The sequence below is a fragment of the Uloborus diversus genome, chromosome 8, assembly GCF_026930045.1.
Source record: "Uloborus diversus isolate 005 chromosome 8, Udiv.v.3.1, whole genome shotgun sequence".
In the NCBI taxonomy this organism is placed as follows: Eukaryota; Metazoa; Arthropoda; class Arachnida; order Araneae; family Uloboridae; genus Uloborus; species Uloborus diversus.
This window is the reverse complement of record NC_072738.1, coordinates 41010158-41034004: the sequence shown is the minus strand read 5'-3', so window position 1 is coordinate 41034004 and position 23847 is coordinate 41010158.

Below are 23847 nucleotides of genomic sequence, written 5' to 3'. Positions count from 1 at the left end.
ATCTATTTTCCTAATGCAAAAAAAATGTGAGCAATCTTCTTGCATTCAAAAAGGGGTTCGAACACCTAAATATGAGTAGGGGAATAATGAGAGTTCTGCAACAGGAGGCGGTGGCGCTAGTATGCATCTACAATCCGCCTCCCCCTCCCACTCTTCCTCCCACCGCCTCCTCCACTTCCTCCCCACCCCCTCCCGACCTTGGGGTTGACCCTCCCCACGACCGGGGCCGCCGCGAGAACCCGTAGAAGGTGACGAGGTTTTTTCCCGCGTTTTAGATATTTTTCCCGCGTTTTCGGACTTAGAATATTTTGAACTTGTTGTCATGGTATCCACAAAGTTTTTACTTTTTGGATGGCGAGTTTCGGTTTTGGAATGGCAACACTTGTTGTCATGACAACCAGAGTTTTTAGTTTTCGGTTGGCAACACTTGTTGCTATGTTTTAACTTATGCTATGTTTAACGTCGGTGGCGCCATCTATTGAGATATTTCCGGACTTTGAATAATTTCGACGAATGGTTGTCAAGACAACCAAAGTTTCGCGAATTTAATTATTTTTATTTTTACAGAGTGTCGCTGCTGGGAATCGAACACACGATCTCCAAAAGGTCTTAGTAGCTGTCAGATTTAGACACGCGCAAACTGACCAAGCTACTAAGACCTGAGTGTAAGCACGTTAATTATCATCTCAATATAATTTTCACATGAGGTAAATGCACATGGCGCCATCTATCGTGACTTTGAGTATTTTTTTCTGGACTTTGAATAATTTCGACGAATGGTTGTCAAGACAACCAAAGTTTCGCGAATTTAATTATTTTTTGATTATTTCAATGCTTTATGAACTTGGATTATTTTTCATGAATTTGATTATTCATTTTAGAGTTCGAATATTTTTTAACATTCAGATCTTAGACTAATTCGACGTCTTTCGTTCTTTTGATTATTTTCGAGCGTTTTCAAACTTTAAATATTTTTCACAAAACTTTTTTTTTTTTTTTCATGCATTTTTGGACTAGAAATTTTTTCACATCCATACATTTAGGATTTCGATTATTTTTTCTAGTTAGGTCTTTGACTATTTTAAAGCTCTTTTGTCTATTTTTAGCAATTTGTAGACTTAGTTTATTTTTATACCTTTTGATTTCTAATTACTTTTTCATCTTTTATTCATTTACAAGTGTAATCGACTTTATCATTTTTCCAACTTAAACTATTTTTTTCATCATTTAGGAGTTCAATTGTATTTTCATACATATTTACACTTAAAATATTTTTCGAATTTTGATTTTCTTTTTCATGCATTTCAAACTTTATCATTTTTACAACTTTGGTTCTTTGCACGAATTTCAAAACTTGCAATCAATTTACTCTTAGTAGTAATTAACACTTATCATTAACAAATTTTCACGAATTTTAAAAATCAACTTAATTAATTTTTTCCAGTAAGCAAATTTCGCACTCAAGTTACATTTCATCACTACATATGCTTTTCAAGAGATTCATTTAATTTATCACATTTTATTTAATCAACTCCAATAATTATTTTTTGATTAGTATTTAACTTAGTCATTTCATCGCATAGTATTTTACTTTATTATTTTTTTTCATACAAGCACTCTTGTTAGAATAAAACAAAATTTTCATGAATTTGAATCACTTTGACTATTTCATTTTCCCAATAATATTTTATTTTACTTTAACATATTCTCACGCGTTTTACTATTTATCATTCATTTACCAAAGTGATGAAAAATGTTCCCGCTATTATATTCAAAATACAACTCTTTCAATATAGTTATTTTCCAAGACGAAAGTTAACAAGTTTTTCTAAATTATTACTTTACAGCCAACTAATTTCATTAACAGAGTTTTCAATACAATGTATAAATTTCAGTTTTATTTATTAATTTTTCATTCGCATGCAAATAAATTCAAAGTCGCAAATTTCATTCAAGTCGGCTTCAATTTTGTATAACTGAAGAAGCTTCCAACAAAACACTCCCACATCACAACCAAGACTTACAAAAGATATTTTTACAAAATTTCAAATCATTTCAAGAATATACACACTCATAGAAAATCCCCAACAAAATAAAATAAAAAGTTGGCTTAACACAATTTTAGACCTATCATAAGTACTATATTTGCTCCTTTTAAAGAATTTTCATTAAACTTCGAATTAATTTAATGCTAGTTCATGATCAACATAAACAGATAGGAACAGACACACACAATCTTCGTGAAAAAAAAAAAAAAAAAAAAAAACCCGGAAACAATAGTAAATTTATCATACGAAGAAAAAAATATTTTAAAGTCAAAAATCCAACCTTTGTAGGAAAAGACTCCTCAAATACTTATGCATTGATGCATTATTGAAGATAATGAATAATATTACAAAATATGCGTCGATTTTAAATTTAACAACGGCATAAAATGTAATATTATCCAAACTTCATTTCCATGCCTTCCTAGAATGTTCTGACTGCAACCAACACTCTCTTCGCTAAGCGTCCATCCACATCGAAAGCACAACGGATAATGAAAGATGAAACTTAGGCTTATCTCAGATTTTATCTTATCATAGTGAGTCATGGAATTCACGTGGTAAGATTTCAACTCAATACTAACGGCTGTAAACACATGTGACCTCTTTTATCGCTGATAAAATGTTACATATCACAACAAAACCATTTGTAATAATCTTATCGCCCAAAAACTTAATTAAAGAAGATACATCGATTTAAATCTTTATTTGAAACTAATTTCCTAATTAATTTCAAAACCACTGTCGACGATTTATTTATTTATTTTTTATTTTTTCCCGAACTTGAACTGTCTACAAAGTTATTCTATTCTATTCGTTTCTCATGCACGCACGCACACACACACACACACACACACACACACACACACACACACACACACACACACACACACACACACACACACACACACACACACACACACACACACACACTTAAAGACTTAATTTTTTCTATTCGCAATCATTCCACCATAACATTTTACATTTTCAAAAAGACCATAGTTATTACTTTTTTAAACTGAGTTGTTTTCCAATGATTATTTCACTGTGGAGATTATTTTCAGTGCGTTCTTATTCTTTTAATAGTTTTCACCAATTAAGCATTACAATTATTTATTCTTCCAAAAGCATAGCGATTTTCACATTTCCAAAAAATATTTCTAGTGATTTTATTTTTACAACAGCGAATTCAATTTCCTTAGAAATTTTCGAATGTATTTTGTCATATTAAAACGAATGCATTATTCAAGTTATACATATGTACATGGTGTAGCAATCAACCTTGAATGAATAATTGCAGGTCTTAACATATAAAAAAAATTTCAACTTGTAAGAATATTTCTTTTTTTTTTTTTTTTTTGTTTCAAAACAATATTTTTTCAAACTTGTAATATTTTTCTACTTAGAAAATGAAATCAAATATTTTTTTTTCTTCAATTATATAAAATGTTTTTAAGAATTAATTTCTCAAACTTGTAATGTATTTCCACTAATTAAAAAAAAATCAATTTTTTTTTTTTTCAATCATATAAAAATAAATTTTTAATCTTACAAAAATAATTTTTTCCGCAAAAATATTTTTTTCAAAACAAAAAATAATATTTTTATAACATATTATTTTTTTTTTCTTTTCAACCTTTTTTCACAAAACTATTTTTTTTTTTTTTTCATTTTTTTTTTTTTTTCAAATTTACAAAAATAAATTTAAGTAACTGAATCTTCAAACAGAATGATTTAATTAATTTTAAAACTAGCAATCACTTTACTTTTTGTATTAATAACAACTATTGTTAATCCATTTACTCTTTGCACTCTCAGTATTAATTAGCACACATGCATTACAAATAATAGTAATGTTTAAGATACTTATAAATCATTCACTCAAGCTTTCAAATATCCAATTATCATGTTATTGTTCAATCATGTGAGGGAACTTGTAATGAAACTTTACACATCAATCGAAATTATAAGCGAAAATATCACATTTTTAGCAATTAATATAATCATACAATTAACTTTGAATTTAAGAAAATTAAAAACTCTTATACACTTAGTAACACATAGGTCGAAATGGTTTACGATCAGGTGAGTGTCTTTTATCAATTGAGAGAACAACATAGTTGAGAAAGAGCGCTCACATTTCATATTAGAATTTATAAGTCTTTAAGGTATTTCTCCAATATTGAATTCAGTATTAATACGTATGAATTTCAACATGTGAATGTGACTGTATATTATTTTTCAACCCATTAACTTGTTTAAGGTTCACTATCATGATTTTCAACTTTTTCATAACATATGTTGAAATATTTTATGTGTGTCAATCTATTGAAATATCACAAAAATCATATTCTCACTCAAACTTTATTACAATACCATACAGTGAAACAAACAAAATACAGCCATTCTAAAGCTTGCTTACAAGAAAACGCATGTAGAAATATATGAAAGATTAATTTCAAAGCACAAATCATCAACTATATACAACGCAAAGCAATAAAACAAGTTTAACTGCCTTAAAGGATAACAGATACATTTTGAAGGATAGAGGTAATTCATTTATAAAACTTATTAATTTACTACTTAGCTAAAGGTGCGTATTTCGCAGTCTGAACTTCCACATTGACAATATGATCCAACGTCCACCCAGATCCAAGTTGTATAAACACCTCTAAGGCGTTTTCAACCTGACCAATAGCATCATTCAAATGTTCTAAGATAGTGTCCTTAACAAGTTCTATTCGCATTACACTTCTAAAATAAGAAGTAATCAAATTATCATCATCATCATTATCATTATCACCAACATAACGACTCAGCACTGCCTTCATTACTATGCACCATTTAATGCTTCGTTTTTCATCTATTTCATCCTCCAATATTTGAATAATTTGGGGTCTTAACTCATCAAAACACATTTTTATGTCTTGAGAATTTTGAGGAGCGGGTGTTACAAACTCCGTAGCAAAAACACCGAATGCAGTTTGTCGAGTAGGTTTTAATCTCTTTGGGACATGAGTTTTCACTGTAACTTGCTTCACTGCACTATGCATAACACGAACGTGATGCAAAAGGGTAGATTTACTAGCAAGCACTTTTCCGCACTGATCACATGTATAGCTTCGTCCATGTATCAGGATATGCCTTTTCAAACTATCCTCTCGTTTAAACTTTCTGTCACATTTCGAACATGCAAAGGTGGTAGTAGAATTATGAATCTTCAAATGACGATTCAAAGCAGATTTCCACTTGAATGACTTTCCACATTCTTGACATATGAATGAGGGACCATGCTCCTTAATATGTAGATTCAAATGCTTTCTTTCATCGAATAGCATGTCGCACTTTTCACATCTATAAGACTTCTTTCTAGAATGTATCTTTTGATGACTTCTCAAAGTAGACTCACGCCCAAAGGAAGCATTACATTTCATACAACAAAATGGTTTCATTCCTGAATGAGTCTTAAGATGTTGATTCAAATTTGAATTTGAACTAAATTGCTTCCCACATGAAGCACATACCTGTAAAAGATATAAAGGAAAAATAAATCAAAAATTATCAGAAATTTTTTTTTATTTAAGTCAATTCTATCATTGAAAATAGCATTTAAAACACTAGCACATATGAAGTTTCGTGCTATATACTTTCTCAACATCATTTCATCATCTAAATTTAAACTCAAATGAAATGTAAATAAATACATAAAACGTGAAAACAAAACTCCTGTTTACATCATATTCAATTCTTTTAATAACACAAGAATCCGAAAGTTGAAATTTTATAAAAGTTCATTTAAAAATACAGCACACAATATCGTTTACTGTTCCGCTACCAAAATTCAGCATGTACAATTTTTCCACTAAACTAACAAGCTTCTTTAGAATATTAAAGTAAGATGCTTATCAAATAAGCGCAAACCTTCAAGTAAGCACATTCTATGAAAATATTAATCAATTTTCATGAAATGAATATTTCGTACTCACACTTTTGAAATAGAAAAATTGATGAAATCTTTACCCAAAATCATTTATTATATTATTTTCATACTGCTTGAGCCCTCAAATATTTCAACAAAAGAATTATCACATAACACACTCAAAAATAAATACTTACATGTGATGATAAAACATCTTCACGACTCACACCACCATCAACAATATTCGAGTTTTCCCTATGATTTTCCATTAGAAAAGCTCTAAAGAAATTCGAAACACCAAGTTAAAATTTTCAGCTGTTCGAAAAAGTTTTTCGATAGAAGTTAACTTCAGCACAGAAAACCTCCCGTCACGATCGGAATGGAATCCAAACCACCAAATGATCTTTCGAAGTAACCACATCAAATTTATACTTTCGAAGGATGCGTTAAACAAAAAGGTGAAATTATCAACCAATGAGAATGCTAAATGAAATGGATGAGAGAACCAATGAGCTTAATGCATCTGTTTGAATACAATCCTTTCACAACAGTAAAAAATAAAACAAAATTAACAAATAAATAGAGATAAATTCAATCCATATGTGACCATCAAGATCTTTCTCAAAATTTGTCGAAGACAACTCAACTCCACTCAGAGTAGTCTTCGACAAATTTTGAGAAAGATCTTGATGGTCACATATGGATTGAATTTATCTCTATTTATTTGTTAATTTTGTTTTATTTTTTACTGTTGTGAAAGGATTGTATTCAAACAGATGCATTAAGCTCATTGGTTCTCTCATCCATTTCATTTAGCATTCTCATTGGTTGATAATTTCACCTTTTTGTTTAACGCATCCTTCGAAAGTATAAATTTGATGTGGTTACTTCGAAAGATCATTTGGTGGTTTGGATTCCATTCCGATCGTGACGGGAGGTTTTCTGTGCTGAAGTTAACTTCTATCGAAAAACTTTTTCGAACAGCTGAAAATTTTAACTTGGTGTTTCGAATTTCTTTAGAGCTTTTCTAATGGAAAATCATAGGGAAAACTCGAATATTGTTGATGGTGGTGTGAGTCGTGAAGATGTTTTATCATCACATGTAAGTATTTATTTTTGAGTGTGTTATGTGATAATTCTTTTGTTGAAATATTTGAGGGCTCAAGCAGTATGAAAATAATATAATAAATGATTTTGGGTAAAGATTTCATCAATTTTTCTATTTCAAAAGTGTGAGTACGAAATATTCATTTCATGAAAATTGATTAATATTTTCATAGAATGTGCTTACTTGAAGGTTTGCGCTTATTTGATAAGCATCTTACTTTAATATTCTAAAGAAGCTTGTTAGTTTAGTGGAAAAATTGTACATGCTGAATTTTGGTAGCGGAACAGTAAACGATATTGTGTGCTGTATTTTTAAATGAACTTTTATAAAATTTCAACTTTCGGATTCTTGTGTTATTAAAAGAATTGAATATGATGTAAACAGGAGTTTTGTTTTCACGTTTTATGTATTTATTTACATTTCATTTGAGTTTAAATTTAGATGATGAAATGATGTTGAGAAAGTATATAGCACGAAACTTCATATGTGCTAGTGTTTTAAATGCTATTTTCAATGATAGAATTGACTTAAATAAAAAAAAATTTCTGATAATTTTTGATTTATTTTTCCTTTATATCTTTTACAGGTATGTGCTTCATGTGGGAAGCAATTTAGTTCAAATTCAAATTTGAATCAACATCTTAAGACTCATTCAGGAATGAAACCATTTTGTTGTATGAAATGTAATGCTTCCTTTGGGCGTGAGTCTACTTTGAGAAGTCATCAAAAGATACATTCTAGAAAGAAGTCTTATAGATGTGAAAAGTGCGACATGCTATTCGATGAAAGAAAGCATTTGAATCTACATATTAAGGAGCATGGTCCCTCATTCATATGTCAAGAATGTGGAAAGTCATTCAAGTGGAAATCTGCTTTGAATCGTCATTTGAAGATTCATAATTCTACTACCACCTTTGCATGTTCGAAATGTGACAGAAAGTTTAAACGAGAGGATAGTTTGAAAAGGCATATCCTGATACATGGACGAAGCTATACATGTGATCAGTGCGGAAAAGTGCTTGCTAGTAAATCTACCCTTTTGCATCACGTTCGTGTTATGCATAGTGCAGTGAAGCAAGTTACAGTGAAAACTCATGTCCCAAAGAGATTAAAACCTACTCGACAAACTGCATTCGGTGTTTTTGCTACGGAGTTTGTAACACCCGCTCCTCAAAATTCTCAAGACATAAAAATGTGTTTTGATGAGTTAAGACCCCAAATTATTCAAATATTGGAGGATGAAATAGATGAAAAACGAAGCATTAAATGGTGCATAGTAATGAAGGCAGTGCTGAGTCGTTATGTTGGTGATAATGATAATGATGATGATGATAATTTGATTACTTCTTATTTTAGAAGTGTAATGCGAATAGAACTTGTTAAGGACACTATCTTAGAACATTTGAATGATGCTATTGGTCAGGTTGAAAACGCCTTAGAGGTGTTTATACAACTTGGATCTGGGTGGACGTTGGATCATATTGTCAATGTGGAAGTTCAGACTGCGAAATACGCACCTTTAGCTAAGTAGTAAATTAATAAGTTTTATAAATGAATTACCTCTATCCTTCAAAATGTATCTGTTATCCTTTAAGGCAGTTAAACTTGTTTTATTGCTTTGCGTTGTATATAGTTGATGATTTGTGCTTTGAAATTAATCTTTCATATATTTCTACATGCGTTTTCTTGTAAGCAAGCTTTAGAATGGCTGTATTTTGTTTGTTTCACTGTATGGTATTGTAATAAAGTTTGAGTGAGAATATGATTTTTGTGATATTTCAATAGATTGACACACATAAAATATTTCAACATATGTTATGAAAAAGTTGAAAATCATGATAGTGAACCTTAAACAAGTTAATGGGTTGAAAAATAATATACAGTCACATTCACATGTTGAAATTCATACGTATTAATACTGAATTCAATATTGGAGAAATACCTTAAAGACTTATAAATTCTAATATGAAATGTGAGCGCTCTTTCTCAACTATGTTGTTCTCTCAATTGATAAAAGACACTCACCTGATCGTAAACCATTTCGACCTATGTGTTACTAAGTGTATAAGAGTTTTTAATTTTCTTAAATTCAAAGTTAATTGTATGATTATATTAATTGCTAAAAATGTGATATTTTCGCTTATAATTTCGATTGATGTGTAAAGTTTCATTACAAGTTCCCTCACATGATTGAACAATAACATGATAATTGGATATTTGAAAGCTTGAGTGAATGATTTATAAGTATCTTAAACATTACTATTATTTGTAATGCATGTGTGCTAATTAATACTGAGAGTGCAAAGAGTAAATGGATTAACAATAGTTGTTATTAATACAAAAAGTAAAGTGATTGCTAGTTTTAAAATTAATTAAATCATTCTGTTTGAAGATTCAGTTACTTAAATTTATTTTTGTAAATTTGAAAAAAAAAAAAAAAATGAAAAAAAAAAAAAAATAGTTTTGTGAAAAAAGGTTGAAAAGAAAAAAAAAATAATATGTTATAAAAATATTATTTTTTGTTTTGAAAAAAATATTTTTGCGGAAAAAATTATTTTTGTAAGATTAAAAATTTATTTTTATATGATTGAAAAAAAAAAAAATTGATTTTTTTTTAATTAGTGGAAATACATTACAAGTTTGAGAAATTAATTCTTAAAAACATTTTATATAATTGAAGAAAAAAAAATATTTGATTTCATTTTCTAAGTAGAAAAATATTACAAGTTTGAAAAAATATTGTTTTGAAACAAAAAAAAAAAAAAAAAGAAATATTCTTACAAGTTGAAATTTTTTTTATATGTTAAGACCTGCAATTATTCATTCAAGGTTGATTGCTACACCATGTACATATGTATAACTTGAATAATGCATTCGTTTTAATATGACAAAATACATTCGAAAATTTCTAAGGAAATTGAATTCGCTGTTGTAAAAATAAAATCACTAGAAATATTTTTTGGAAATGTGAAAATCGCTATGCTTTTGGAAGAATAAATAATTGTAATGCTTAATTGGTGAAAACTATTAAAAGAATAAGAACGCACTGAAAATAATCTCCACAGTGAAATAATCATTGGAAAACAACTCAGTTTAAAAAAGTAATAACTATGGTCTTTTTGAAAATGTAAAATGTTATGGTGGAATGATTGCGAATAGAAAAAATTAAGTCTTTAAGTGTGTGTGTGTGTGTGTGTGTGTGTGTGTGTGTGTGTGTGTGTGTGTGTGTGTGTGTGTGTGTGTGTGTGTGTGTGTGTGTGTGTGTGTGTGTGTGTGTGCGTGCGTGCATGAGAAACGAATAGAATAGAATAACTTTGTAGACAGTTCAAGTTCGGGAAAAAATAAAAAATAAATAAATAAATCGTCGACAGTGGTTTTGAAATTAATTAGGAAATTAGTTTCAAATAAAGATTTAAATCGATGTATCTTCTTTAATTAAGTTTTTGGGCGATAAGATTATTACAAATGGTTTTGTTGTGATATGTAACATTTTATCAGCGATAAAAGAGGTCACATGTGTTTACAGCCGTTAGTATTGAGTTGAAATCTTACCACGTGAATTCCATGACTCACTATGATAAGATAAAATCTGAGATAAGCCTAAGTTTCATCTTTCATTATCCGTTGTGCTTTCGATGTGGATGGACGCTTAGCGAAGAGGTTGCAGTCAGAACATTCTAGGAAGGCATGGAAATGAAGTTTGGATAATATTACATTTTATGCCGTTGTTAAATTTAAAATCGACGCATATTTTGTAATATTATTCATTATCTTCAATAATGCATCAATGCATAAGTATTTGAGGAGTCTTTTCCTACAAAGGTTGGATTTTTGACTTTAAAATATTTTTTTCTTCGTATGATAAATTTACTATTGTTTCCGGGTTTTTTTTTTTTTTTTTTTTCACGAAGATTGTGTGTGTCTGTTCCTATCTGTTTATGTTGATCATGAACTAGCATTAAATTAATACGAAGTTTAATGAAAATTCTTTAAAAGGAGCAAATATAGTACTTGTGATAGGTCTTAAATTGTGTTAAGCCAACTTTTTATTTTATTTTGTTGGGGATTTTCTATGAGTGTGTATATTCCTGAAATGATTTGAAATTTTGTAAAAATATCTTTTGTAAGTCTTGGTTGTGATGTGGGAGTGTTTTGTTGGAAGCTTCTTCAGTTATACAAAATTGAAGCCGACTTGAATGAAATTTGCGACTTTGAATTTATTTGCATGCGAATGAAAAATTAATAAATAAAACTGAAATTTATAAATTGTATTGAAAACTCTGTTAATGAAATTAGTTGGCTGTAAAGTAATAATTTAGAAAAAACTTGTTAACTTTCGTCTTGGAAAATAACTATATTGAAAGAGTTGTATTTTGAATATAATAGCGGGAACATTTTTCATCACTTTGGTAAATGAATGATAAATAGTAAAACGCGTGAGAATATGTTAAAGTAAAATAAAATATTATTGGGAAAATGAAATAGTCAAAGTGATTCAAATTCATGAAAATTTTGTTTTATTCTAACAAGAGTGCTTGTATGAAAAAAAATAATAAAGTAAAATACTATGCGATGAAATGACTAAGTTAAATACTAATCAAAAAATAATTATTGGAGTTGATTAAATAAAATGTGATAAATTAAATGAATCTCTTGAAAAGCATATGTAGTGATGAAATGTAACTTGAGTGCGAAATTTGCTTACTGGAAAAAATTAATTAAGTTGATTTTTAAAATTCGTGAAAATTTGTTAATGATAAGTGTTAATTACTACTAAGAGTAAATTGATTGCAAGTTTTGAAATTCGTGCAAAGAATCAAAGTTGTAAAAATGATAAAGTTTGAAATGCATGAAAAAGAAAATCAAAATTCGAAAAATATTTTAAGTGTAAATATGTATGAAAATACAATTGAACTCCTAAATGATGAAAAAAATAGTTTAAGTTGGAAAAATGCTAAAGTCGATTACACTTGTAAATGAATAAAAGATGAAAAAGTAATTAGAAATCAAAAGGTATAAAAATAAACTAAGTCTACAAATTGCTAAAAATAGACAAAAGAGCTTTAAAATAGTCAAAGACCTAACTAGAAAAAATAATCGAAATCCTAAATGTATGGATGTGAAAAAATTTCTAGTCCAAAAATGCATGAAAGAAAAATCTAACTTGTGAAAAATATTCAAAGTTTGAAAACGCTCGAAAATAAGCAAAAGAACGAAAGACGTCAAAATAGTCTAAGACTTGAATGTAAAAAATATTTGAATTCTAAAATACCTGAAAAAAAAAAATAAAGTTCGAAAAATATTTCAAGTTTGAAAACGCTCGAAAATAATTAAAGATCAAAAGACTTTTGGATGGTATGGCAAAAAGTATCACACATTGTCATGGCAACAATTGCGACATTTTGCCATTCCCTAAAAACGAAGATTTAAAAAAAAAAAAAAAAATTCCAAGTCCAAAAAATCACGGAAAATCTTCAAAGTCTCAATAGATGACGCCACGAGCATTTAGCACATGTGAAAATTATATTGAGATGATAATTAACGTGCTTACACTCAGGTCTTAGTAGCTTGGTCAGTTTGCGCGTGTCTAAATCTGACAGCTACTAAGACCTTTTGGAGATCGTGTGTTCGATTCCCAGCAGCGACACTCTGTAAAAATAAAAATAATTAAATTCGCAGAAATATTCAAAGTCCGGAAATATCTCAATAGATGGCGCCACCGACGTTAAACATAGCATAAGTTAAAACATAGCAACAAGTGTTGCCAACCGAAAACTAAAAACTCTGGTTGTCATGACAACAAGTGTTGCCATTCCAAAACCGAAACTCAAACAAGTGTTGCCATCCAAAAAGTAAAAACTTTGTGGATACCATGACAACAAGTTCAAAATATTCTAAGTCCGAAAACGCGGGAAAAATATCTAAAACGCGGGAAAAACCCTCGTCACCTTCTACGGGTTCTCGCGGCGGCCCCGGTCGTGGGGAGGGTCAACCCCAAGGTCAACCCCAAGGTCGGAGGGGGAGTGGGAGGCGGCTATGAGCCGGATTGCAGATGCATTGGCTGCGGCTGCGCCGGCTGGCGTTGAACTGTCCTTTTTCCCCTACTCGCGCAAATTTTATTATAACATTTTATATGATTAAAGTGACTTCTTTGTACACTCTATTTATAAAAACAATTCTGAATGTATATTGTTCTTAATGTAATACAACATATTCTTGCATAAAACTACTATAGAATCATTTTTATGTAAGACTAAGAAGTGTTCTTTTGTACATATGAAGCAGTGAGAAGCAAAGGTATGTAAGTAAAAAGATTAAAAATTTGGAGATAACCAGTATAAATAGTAGTTAAACCTCTCTTCTGTCTTGGGGCAAAAGATAGTATTAGTAGCCTTTGTAGATGCTGCTGCACGAAATTATTTAGAAAACAAATTCAACGAAAATCTACCTAGGACCTTATTTTAAATGCGTTTTACTCAACACTTGAATATGTCCACGTACATCCCTTTGCTTCTCTCTGACTCATATGTGGAGGCCTATAATTTGGTTGTTGTAGCACGAAAATGTTTTTTAGATAACATAAAATAAATGTTTTTTACATATAGTTGTTCATCGTCATTTTTAAAGGTTAAGAACTGATTTTTTAATGATACAATAACCTTTTTTTGCACAGGTAATTTTTTTTTTTCAAATATGAGTTCAAAATTTGTTTTGGATTTAGAACTGACCTTTTGCACCTTGTGAAGATTTATCTTTATGTTTGTTGAAAACGGGGTTTTTAAAAGAATAAAATTGTTCCTTTGCATATAAGTGTAGAATTATTTTTCTTTAGATACTAAAACTGGTTGTGTACCAAAACAAGGACTTTTACTTTAAGTGTATGGATGTAATAGTTTTAATTTAAACTTAAAATAGTTTTAACGTAAAAGCCAATGCTGTGCTTTCATATATGTCAAAAAATGTTTAAACTAAAAATCGAGCTTCATACAGATTTATAGTGGCAAAGCCAAATGTAAGTATTTTATAAAGAAAAAAATAATTTAGTGTTTAAAATATGTGTGGGAAGAGAATTTTATCGGTTGAGAGCAAATTATTAATAGGAATTGAAATTTGTTACATTTAAATGCAAAACTATTTACATAGGATGTACAAACTGTTCTTATTCGAATAGATAGAAAACACCTTTATGTAGATAATTGTTGTTATAAAAGGATTCAAAAAGCGAATTCAGGTGTAGGTATCATCGCATTTCATTTACTTACAAAATTATTTTTAAATAGAAATTGAACCTGTTCTTCAATTGAAGTGAGAACTGTTCTTTTGCATATAAAAATAAGAGATATTTGGAAAAAAAAAATTAAGGCGCAAAACTTTTTATGCAGGAATAAGAACTGTTCTTACATAGGAATATTTATAGTTGATTAAACTATAAGTAATCACTTATTTTAATGAATGAACAAAAGAATTTTTTTTATGTGAATGCCAGGCACTTTTTGTATAGATATAGAAGATATTCTTTTATGTATAAAGGGACAATTGCTTTTTATTTAGATAAAATATAAATAATATTGTTTTTGTTAAACAAACTGTTACCATGGTTGCGCGCTCAGACACACACATTATGTACATTTCTCATCTCTGAAGAAGAATATACTTTATTGTTTCTTAAAAAATATTAATTAGTTAAAGAACGGATATTTAAAAAAAAAAATACTTGGAAGGATAACTCGCCAACTGCGGTAGCCCTTTTCACCAAAGATAAAACCGTCAGTTTCCTTTTTCTTTAAATAACTCCGGATCGCACACAAGCGAAGCGAAAGATATTCTAGATTAGCTACAGATACCCGCCTATAGATTTGTTCCAATATTTTAGGGTTGACTCCCCATATTGAACTCAATTCCCGTTTTCGAGCAACTGGTTGCTGATAAAGAATATTTTGTTTCCTTTCGTCTTTCCCTATCACTTACAGAACTTCCGAAAGACGCAATCTACCATCAAAATTGGGATTTTTTTTCTCTTCTTTTTCGCTTTCAACGTCTTGCACTTAAAAGTAACTGGTTTTCACTGATGATTCTCGATTATGGGTATGTGGAGTTTTTAGCGGATAACAGCAGCAAATGGAAATTTTAGAGAACGGTTTGGGTTTTAATTTGTATAAAACTATTGTGTACAAAAATGAATTATGTGCATTGTGACAAAAAATAACTTGAACACATAAGATTGATTGTAGTTTTAACGCCGATGAAAATATTACGCTCAAACTTCAAAATAAAAATGAATACATTATTTCTTCTAATATATTTACAAATTTTCAAAGTGGCTACCTTTAGGATTAATACAGAGCTTTAAACGTGTCACAAAATTTTCGGCTCTAAGCCGCAGCTCACTTACTGATACTTTATCCTATGCTTTGTATAACGATTTATTTTGGGATTCCAAAGTTTTATGAGGTTTGGCATACACCCTTGTCTCCAAAATGGACAAAACAGAATAATCCATTGGGTTCAAATCTGGGAAAATACAGTGGTCATTCTTGAGCTCCAATGAAGACCGGAAAATGTGTCTTTCACCAATCTCAAGTGCCTTAAGCTCTTTGTTCAGGTGCAGAATCCTATTAGGAGGTTCATCTTTTGTCTCCAAAAAATATTTGCGACCAAGGAAAGACAACATCTTCCAAAATGAGTTCGCGATATGTTTCTTGATTAATCTTCATCCCTTGATCAACAAAAACAAGTGGTGTTTTAAACTAGCACATATTCTACCTCAAACCATTACAGATTGGGGTCATTGACACCGTACAACAATGTATATAGCTTTTGGGGACAAGGGTGTGTGCTAAACCTCATAAAACTGTGGCATCCCTAAAGAAATACTTATGCAAAAGTTAAAATAACGGTAAGTGAGCTGCGGCCCGTAGCCGAAAATTTTGTGACACGTTTAAAGCTCTGTATTAAGACTAAAGGTAGCACCTTTGAAAGTTTGTAAATGCATGAGACAAAATAATGTAATTACATTTATTTTGGAGTTTGGTCGCAATATTTTCATTAGTATTTAAATTAAAATGTATCATGTGTTTGATGCCGGGCGATTCCTTTTGTTTTCTAGCAGGTTACATTTTCTAATAACCGCTCTTTCGAAAGTTGATTCAACCGCGTTGCCTCGTGTGATTTAGGCCTAAAATTAATAAATAATTAAAAATATGATGCAGGGGCTACGAGATGTGAGAAAAAGGCGTGTGTTGGTCTCTTTGTATGCCGGTCTATTGCCCAACTCTCACCCTCTGCAATAAATTCTTAAGAAACAATCTGAATCGAACAAAACTGTTTTTGTTGGAAATAATTCTAATAGTAGTTGGACTCCAACCATTGTTTTTTCAGTTGAAAAAGTCTTGTTCACTTAAAAAAAAAAAAAGTTAATATTATCGTCTTCGGAGCAATTCAAAACATGCATAAATTCTAATTGTAAAAGAGGATTTCTTTTTCAAACGAAAGTTAGTTTTAAGAGCTCTTGTCATAAAAGAGCATATACAGGAAAATTGGATTCGAATTTTCGAAGGTCATTTTTTAAACAGAATAAGTTCGATGTTCATGTTGCATTAAATGAATGCCTTCTTTTTAGATAATAGATCTTTCCAGCTTCTTTATCTAAAAAGAAGGCCTTAATTTAATGTAACATAAATCTTTTCCAGATTTTTTTGGAAAAGGAAAATTCATAAGTAAATATTTTGTTTTATGATCTTAAACTGATATGATCCTAGTTCCAGAATCCTTAATTTTGTTTTTCACTCATTTTTATTATTAATTTGAATCATGTGAGTTGTAGGTAACAAAAATTAAAGTTACCCTACACTTGGTGCTTATACCATCATGTATATATAGATATATATCCACGATCGCCGATTTGAAACCAATCTTAAAATGAAAGATTACTCTCGAGCGATAACGAGATTTGTCGCAAAAATCCACTTGCAATTAGTCAAACGAGGTGCTGATCACCGAACAAGGGACCCGGATGATTCGCCGGGATACCCTTAACTGATTAGACATGCCCCTCTGCAGCAGTGGCAGGGGCCCCAGCTAAAGAGGGTGCTGAGGCAGAAGTGATCCCGGTTCGGGGTGGTCTAGGTGGGTCCGGTCGGAATTAATCCACCCTCAACGGTGAAGTCACGCATCTGAACAATGATTCGGCGTTATGTCACCACAATGTGCCGGCCCTGGACGCAGCTGGGCTCTGGATGTGTGCCCAGGTCGAAGATTGGCAGAGTTGTTGAGGTATCGACACGAGAGATGGTTTTATGATGTTTTTAGTTTTGCGGATTAAATATAGCTTTCACTCTGGGGAAATATATTACTTTGTAAATTCTCTGCTTCATCACCGTTTGTAGAGTAAAATTTATTGTCAAAGGTTTTCCAGATCGAATCGTGGTTCAACTTAACGCACTCGAAAATAATCCAGAAGCGCGATGTTTGAGTTCTGAAATTGAAATCGTTTCCTTCAGTAAAAAGGAGATTATAACATTTACATACTGTGACATATAAAAGACATCACAATGTGTAATAAAACATAACATGATGACGCCTTGGAGTACACATACGTACGTATTGTACACATCCAAAAGTCTGCACTAGTACATGAAAAAATGGAGCCCTAGAAACGTCGAACAGTCTGAACATGAAAATACGATGTCGTGGAGGAATTATCCTACAATGATATTTGAAATGCATGACGTCTCGAATATGTCAAAAAAATCTACAGTAGTACATGAAACTTATATCGTCTTAGAAAGGTCAAAGAGAGGGAAAGATGATGTCCTGGAGGCCTTTGTCTACAATAATGTTTGAAGTGCATGACGTCTCAGATATGTCAAAAAGTCTGCTCTAGTACATGAAATGGATGGCGTTTTAGAAGTGTCAAAGAGCCTGTAACGGAACATAGACAGATGATGTCCTGGAGGCCATAATCTGAAATCATATTTGAAATGAATGAGGTCTTGGATAAATCAAACAGTCTGCCATGGCATATGGATAGTATCTCTGAGGTGTCCCAAAGTCTTTAATAACTCTTGAAACAAGTGACGTCATTAATTATGCAGTACAAATTAACAATGTAATATTGAATTGTATATCATAGAAATTCCTCACTTTTAAAAGATTTTTTCATTGGCTGCATTTTCAAATCAGTAGAAAATACGATAAACATTTGTAAAACATGGTTCTGAAGTACAAATAAGCAGGTAATGGTCAAATTAGTTTTAACTTACTTGCTGACACACAAAGATTTTATGCAACGGTGCTGACGCTGTAAGTTTAAAATCGCCAAATTTCTGGAGTATTTTATGAACGCATCAAAAAAATTATGAATAAAATTCATAATGTTCAAAAAGCAGAATGCATTGAAAAGTAATTTTTTCTAAGCACTATTGCCTGAATTTTTCTTTAAGCGAAACATATCGAAGCAAAAAATAAGTATTTTCTTTCCCCTAATGCAATCTGTAAACAGAACCCCTTTTCCACACCAATAAATCACTACAAATCTCCCAAAATTGTTGACACTATGTATGTTGCTTCTACGTCAGACATAAAGCATCAGTCTATCCCCAATACCCTACTATACACCCTCTCTCTTTTTCCCGATGTAACCAGGTTTTAAGAACAGGAGGAATATTGCTGAGGAATAAATAAAATAATATACAAAAGCGCAGACGATTTATACAGAAACTCTTCGGGATCAGACGATTCGAAGCACGTAGTCACCATGTGAATCGTGCAGTAACTGCCTAAAGATTCCATGCAGCCTTTTGCCGAGGAGCTCTGCGAATAGACACAGCTGGTATGTTCTTTTAGGGTTAGGAGAAAATCGTCTGAAAGAGAAGAGGGTGGTTTCCTTCTAAATTGTTCTACGACCCCAGCATGCTCACATGCTGCTTGATTCTATTTTTTCAACGTTTTTCACTTTGCAACGAGCAATTTGTACTCCCTACTAGTCGAAGCTATTTGGAGATTTTCTATGAATTCTTTTTTAAATTTATTTAAATAAAAGAGGATAAAGTAAACTTTTCAATTTTATTCGTGTATTGAAGTAAAAATCTTACGATGGTCCATACATGCACGAAATGTGAAATGAAAATTTCGGAAATCTCACCAAAACGTTTTCAGAAATCGTTTTACATCATTTGATAGCCTTAAACGTAATACCATGTTTTTCCAAAATTCATTTGAAATGGCTGTGAATGAAACGAATACCTAACACAATTCTTCAGAACTTAGTTGAAATGGATCTGAACTAAGGCACAAGTAGCATTATGGTCTTCAGAAATATTTTGAGCAGTCTCTAATCATCATGCACTCGCCATACCGATTTAATGGACAATCTATATTCTTCATTTCTCATTTAGAATGATTTGAAACGTGTCACAACAACGCAACATTCTATGTTTTTTAGAGCTCATTCAAATTGGCTGTGAATAAGATGCGTCTATCCAATCACGTTCCACAGAGTTCATTTCAAATGGCTCTGAATGAGATGCATCAGCACATCACGTTCCAAAACAACTCATTTAAACTGGCCCTGAACGTTATACCCATTGATAGGGGTTAAAAGATGGAGAGAGTGAAGCTTTCAAAATTTATGCAAGGTTCTCAAGTCTCGTGATATATGTGTATTTAAAGTAAAGTATTGGAAGAAATTTTTGTTTGGCTCGTTTACGTACAACGTGTCTCCTATTCGTCTTTGTTAAACCATGTGACTTGGTATCTTTGCCTCAGCGATGGGTAAGGATAACCAATGATTGAACTTGCTCCCTCGAGTTACGAATTTCTGCTCTAAGGTTATACCACGTTCTGCAGAGCTCATTTGGAAGAGCACTAATGTTCTTAATTCATTTGAAAGAGACTCACTCAATGGCACGTTCGTCAGAACTCATTTGGAATGGCTCTGAAAGCGACGCATGCGTAAAAAGAAACCACGTGCTTCAAGATTCGTTTGAAATGGCCTTGAATGTTGTTATTACGCAAAATAATGTTTACAATGATTTGCAGCATTATTTGTTGAAAAAAGTCCCCCACCAATAATGATTACATTAAAGGTCAATTAGCGTCACTTTTTATTATTATAATTATTATTATGAAGAAAATGATTTATGTACTGTAAAAAAATTCCGAAATGTTACTGAGTATTCCCGTGCCACGTTTCGGGATTTCAATGGTTTTCATCCACTTCCTGGAAAAATCAAGTATCATTGTCAAAAAGTTTCCTGAATTGCTACGAGTTGTCCAAATGCAGACTTCTCTCTGTTGCAAAAAATATTTTTAGCTCCCAGTTTAAAGATTAACTGAGAGCATTTATAAGGTGTATCGGCTTCTGTTCGATTACGGCTCATCCATGCTGATTATACTCCCAAAGGGAGCGAATAAGTATGGAATTCGTTGCTTTTCAAGAATTGCAGGCGAGTAAAATTCTCGATACTTAATGGCCTTGGAACTTCCTTGATAAATCAGGAAGATGCCAAGCAAAGATTACTCTGAAGTTCCAGAGCCAAAAATCAAAGCCAAGACTGGCTTTGAACGAGGTTTCTGGATATTTCACTAAGGTTACTGATTTTATTCGGAAAACGTACCCGGTTTTTGCGAGATATGTTACTGGCAGAAATTGGGCACATCAGCTGCCTATTATTCTCTAAGAACGTTTCTGAGTTGTTTTTACAGTGTGTGTGCTAGATGTTTGTTCAAAATGTTTAATTTTGTTCCTCATTATACTCCCTTGTCGAGACAGACGCATCTCAAAATGTTAGTTTCGGATTGTAATTCTCTTTCTAAATAGTTTTTCTCTCATTTAACAACAACACTCTCTCGATAAAGAAACCGTTATTAACATTATATTTTTTATACAGTTAAAGAAAATGCTTTTATGATTAGGCTATAAGTCAAGTGAATCATCCTAAGATGAGAAAAAACGTTTGGAAGAAAAAGAAAAATTGGTACATCTTTATGTCTTCGGGCGCCGCCGTCGGTATAAGTAATGTGCTGCATTATTTTTAAACTAGTGGTCCCCGCACGGCTTTGCCCGTAATAGAAAAATTAAATGATCTTTTGGTTCGCCTGTACATTTACAAATAATGTATGGTGAATTTTCTCGCCAATTGGCTTGTACCCATGTTACGGTTCCACGTTATGATAATTTCGTATCTCGCCAATTGTCTTGTGCCCATGTTACGGTTCCACGTTATGATGATTTCGCAATTTACTCGTCCATCTTATGATAGTTTTGTTCTTAACATTGGAATAGAAAAAGAACCACATCAAATTTTCGAAAAATCGCTTCGCGGTGCACACCCCTATGCTACAAACTAACTTTGTGCCAAATTTCATGAAATTCGGCCGAACGGTCTAGGTGCTATGCGCGTCACAGAGATCCAGACATCCTGACATCCTCCGGACATCCAGACAGAGATACTTTCAGCTTTATTACTAGTAAAGATATAATTGAGGCAGTCAGAAGCAAAGGGATGTAAGTGCAGAATTAAAAATTAGAAGATAACCAGTACGAATGGTAGGTTAGTCTGTTCTCTGTCCTAGGGCAAGAGATAGTACTAGTAGCTCTGGTATGCGCTGCTGTACAGCATGGTTTAGGAAAAAACCTGTGAAAGCCTGCCTAGGACGTTATTTTTAAACGTGTTTTTCTCAAAGCTTTAAAACGTCGACTTACATTTCTTTGCTTCTCACTGCCTCAACTGCGTACATATTTAATTTTCCTGCATACAATGCTCAGTTTCGCACTAAGTGTTTTCATCATTTTTGGAACCGCTGTATAAATTGTACGAACCGCCTCAAGCAAACTATTAAGTTCAAAAACACATGATTGTTTGACATTAGTTGAATTACAATCAGACCAGTTTTTGTATTATGTCATACTTTTGAAGAAAGTTGTATCAGTTTCTATATACATTGGTTTTGTACATTGACTGTATTTTCTAAAGATTGCAAAATTATTGCGCATTTGTGAAAATATCGATTTTGAATTCGGAAATCTAACTCAGCCTACGTCAAAACGTAAAAAAAAAAATAAATAAATAAATAAGTAAGCAAAACAAACATTAATAAAACAAAATGAAAAATATTTTTTTAAAATAGTCGTAATAGCCAGGTGAATGATAAATTTCAGCTAGATATTTTCAATCAGGAGCTATTTTTTGGAATGTTGAGTCAATTCGACTTAAAATACTTTGATTTTTTACAACATTATACGTTTTATTTAATCGTTTCCAACAGAGTCCAATACATATTAGCGTATACCCATTATATGTTTTTTCGTGTATACGTGCTTTTCATCAAGTCCCTTTAAAAGTGTAGAAGCGGTGTTCCACTGTATTACAAATAATGAAGTAAAACTAACTCTAGGAAAGCATCACTTGTTCTAGAAATATTCTCTACTAATAATAAAGCTGAAAGTCTGTCTGGATCTCTGCGACGCGCATAGCACCTAGACCGTTCGGCCGATTTTCATGAAATTTGATACAAAGTTAGTTTGTTGCATGGGAGTGTGCACGTCGAAACGATTTTTCGAAAATTCGATTTTGTTCTTTTTCTTTTTCAATTTTAAGAACATTTTCCGGAGAAAAATTATCATAAGATGGACGAGTAAATTACGAAATTATCATGACGTGGAATCGTAACATGGGAAGAGCGAATGAACACAGCCAATTGGCGAGAAATTCAACGTCCATTATTTGTAAACATTCAGGCGAACCAAATGACCTTTTGATATTCTACTACAGGCAAAGCCGTGAGAGTAACTAGTTTACAATAAAGTGCAAATGTCACAAGTATAAAAAGTATGCTACTATACATTAAAGCGCATGTTACGCACATAAGTAATCAATAAATCAGTCTAAATGCGCGTTAAATTTAGAGTAATATTGAGTAAAGAAACCTTTCATGCTTTGCCACCGAGCAGATATTTCATACGTAAATAAAAGAGTTCCTATTAGTTTCTTGGTAATAGTTTAAAAAAGGATGTCTTTTATAGTCACCATACAATATTAAAATGCAGATACATTTTTTATATACGACCAAATTTGTTAGGAAACAAAAAATATTGAATGATTTTCAATAACTAAAAAAAGCTAAAAAAATTTTATGCATGCATAATTTCGGTGATTTTTCAATATCTGCGTTTACATTTTTAAATATAACACAAGATTTTGACATTGAAAAATGCATGAATAGTAACATTAAAAAGTTTATTGCCGAGAGCATTTTACAAATTTTTATCTATTAAAATTTACTCTTATATAACTTTTAATATGACATGTATAAAGAGTAATTTCAAAACACTATATCCTATAACTTCTTTCAAATAATTTAGGTAGTTTTCCAAAATGTAAAATAACATTTTTCTAAATGACGAACTAAATTTTATGTCAATAAATAAATGAAAGAACAAAATCTAATATCGAAAACGTTTAATACATACTTCTTAAAATTTCATAATATTTCAGTAGAATAATTTCAAAGTAACAAATTTGATATAAAACCTCGCAAGCTATTGTTATTCAGATAGCCTCTGAAAATTATGGAATCGGTCCCTCCCACTTTAAACGCTCAGCAGCCACGCGACAACGGCGCGCACTTAACCTTGAAGGTCACGCCTCCTCATACAATGGTCAGCGCCGATTCCAAAAACATCCCGCCATTTGCATATTTCACACCCTTGATTTTTCGTTTTAAACTTTTTCACACTTACCCCATTAATCAATTCCGAAATCGCAGTCCGATTC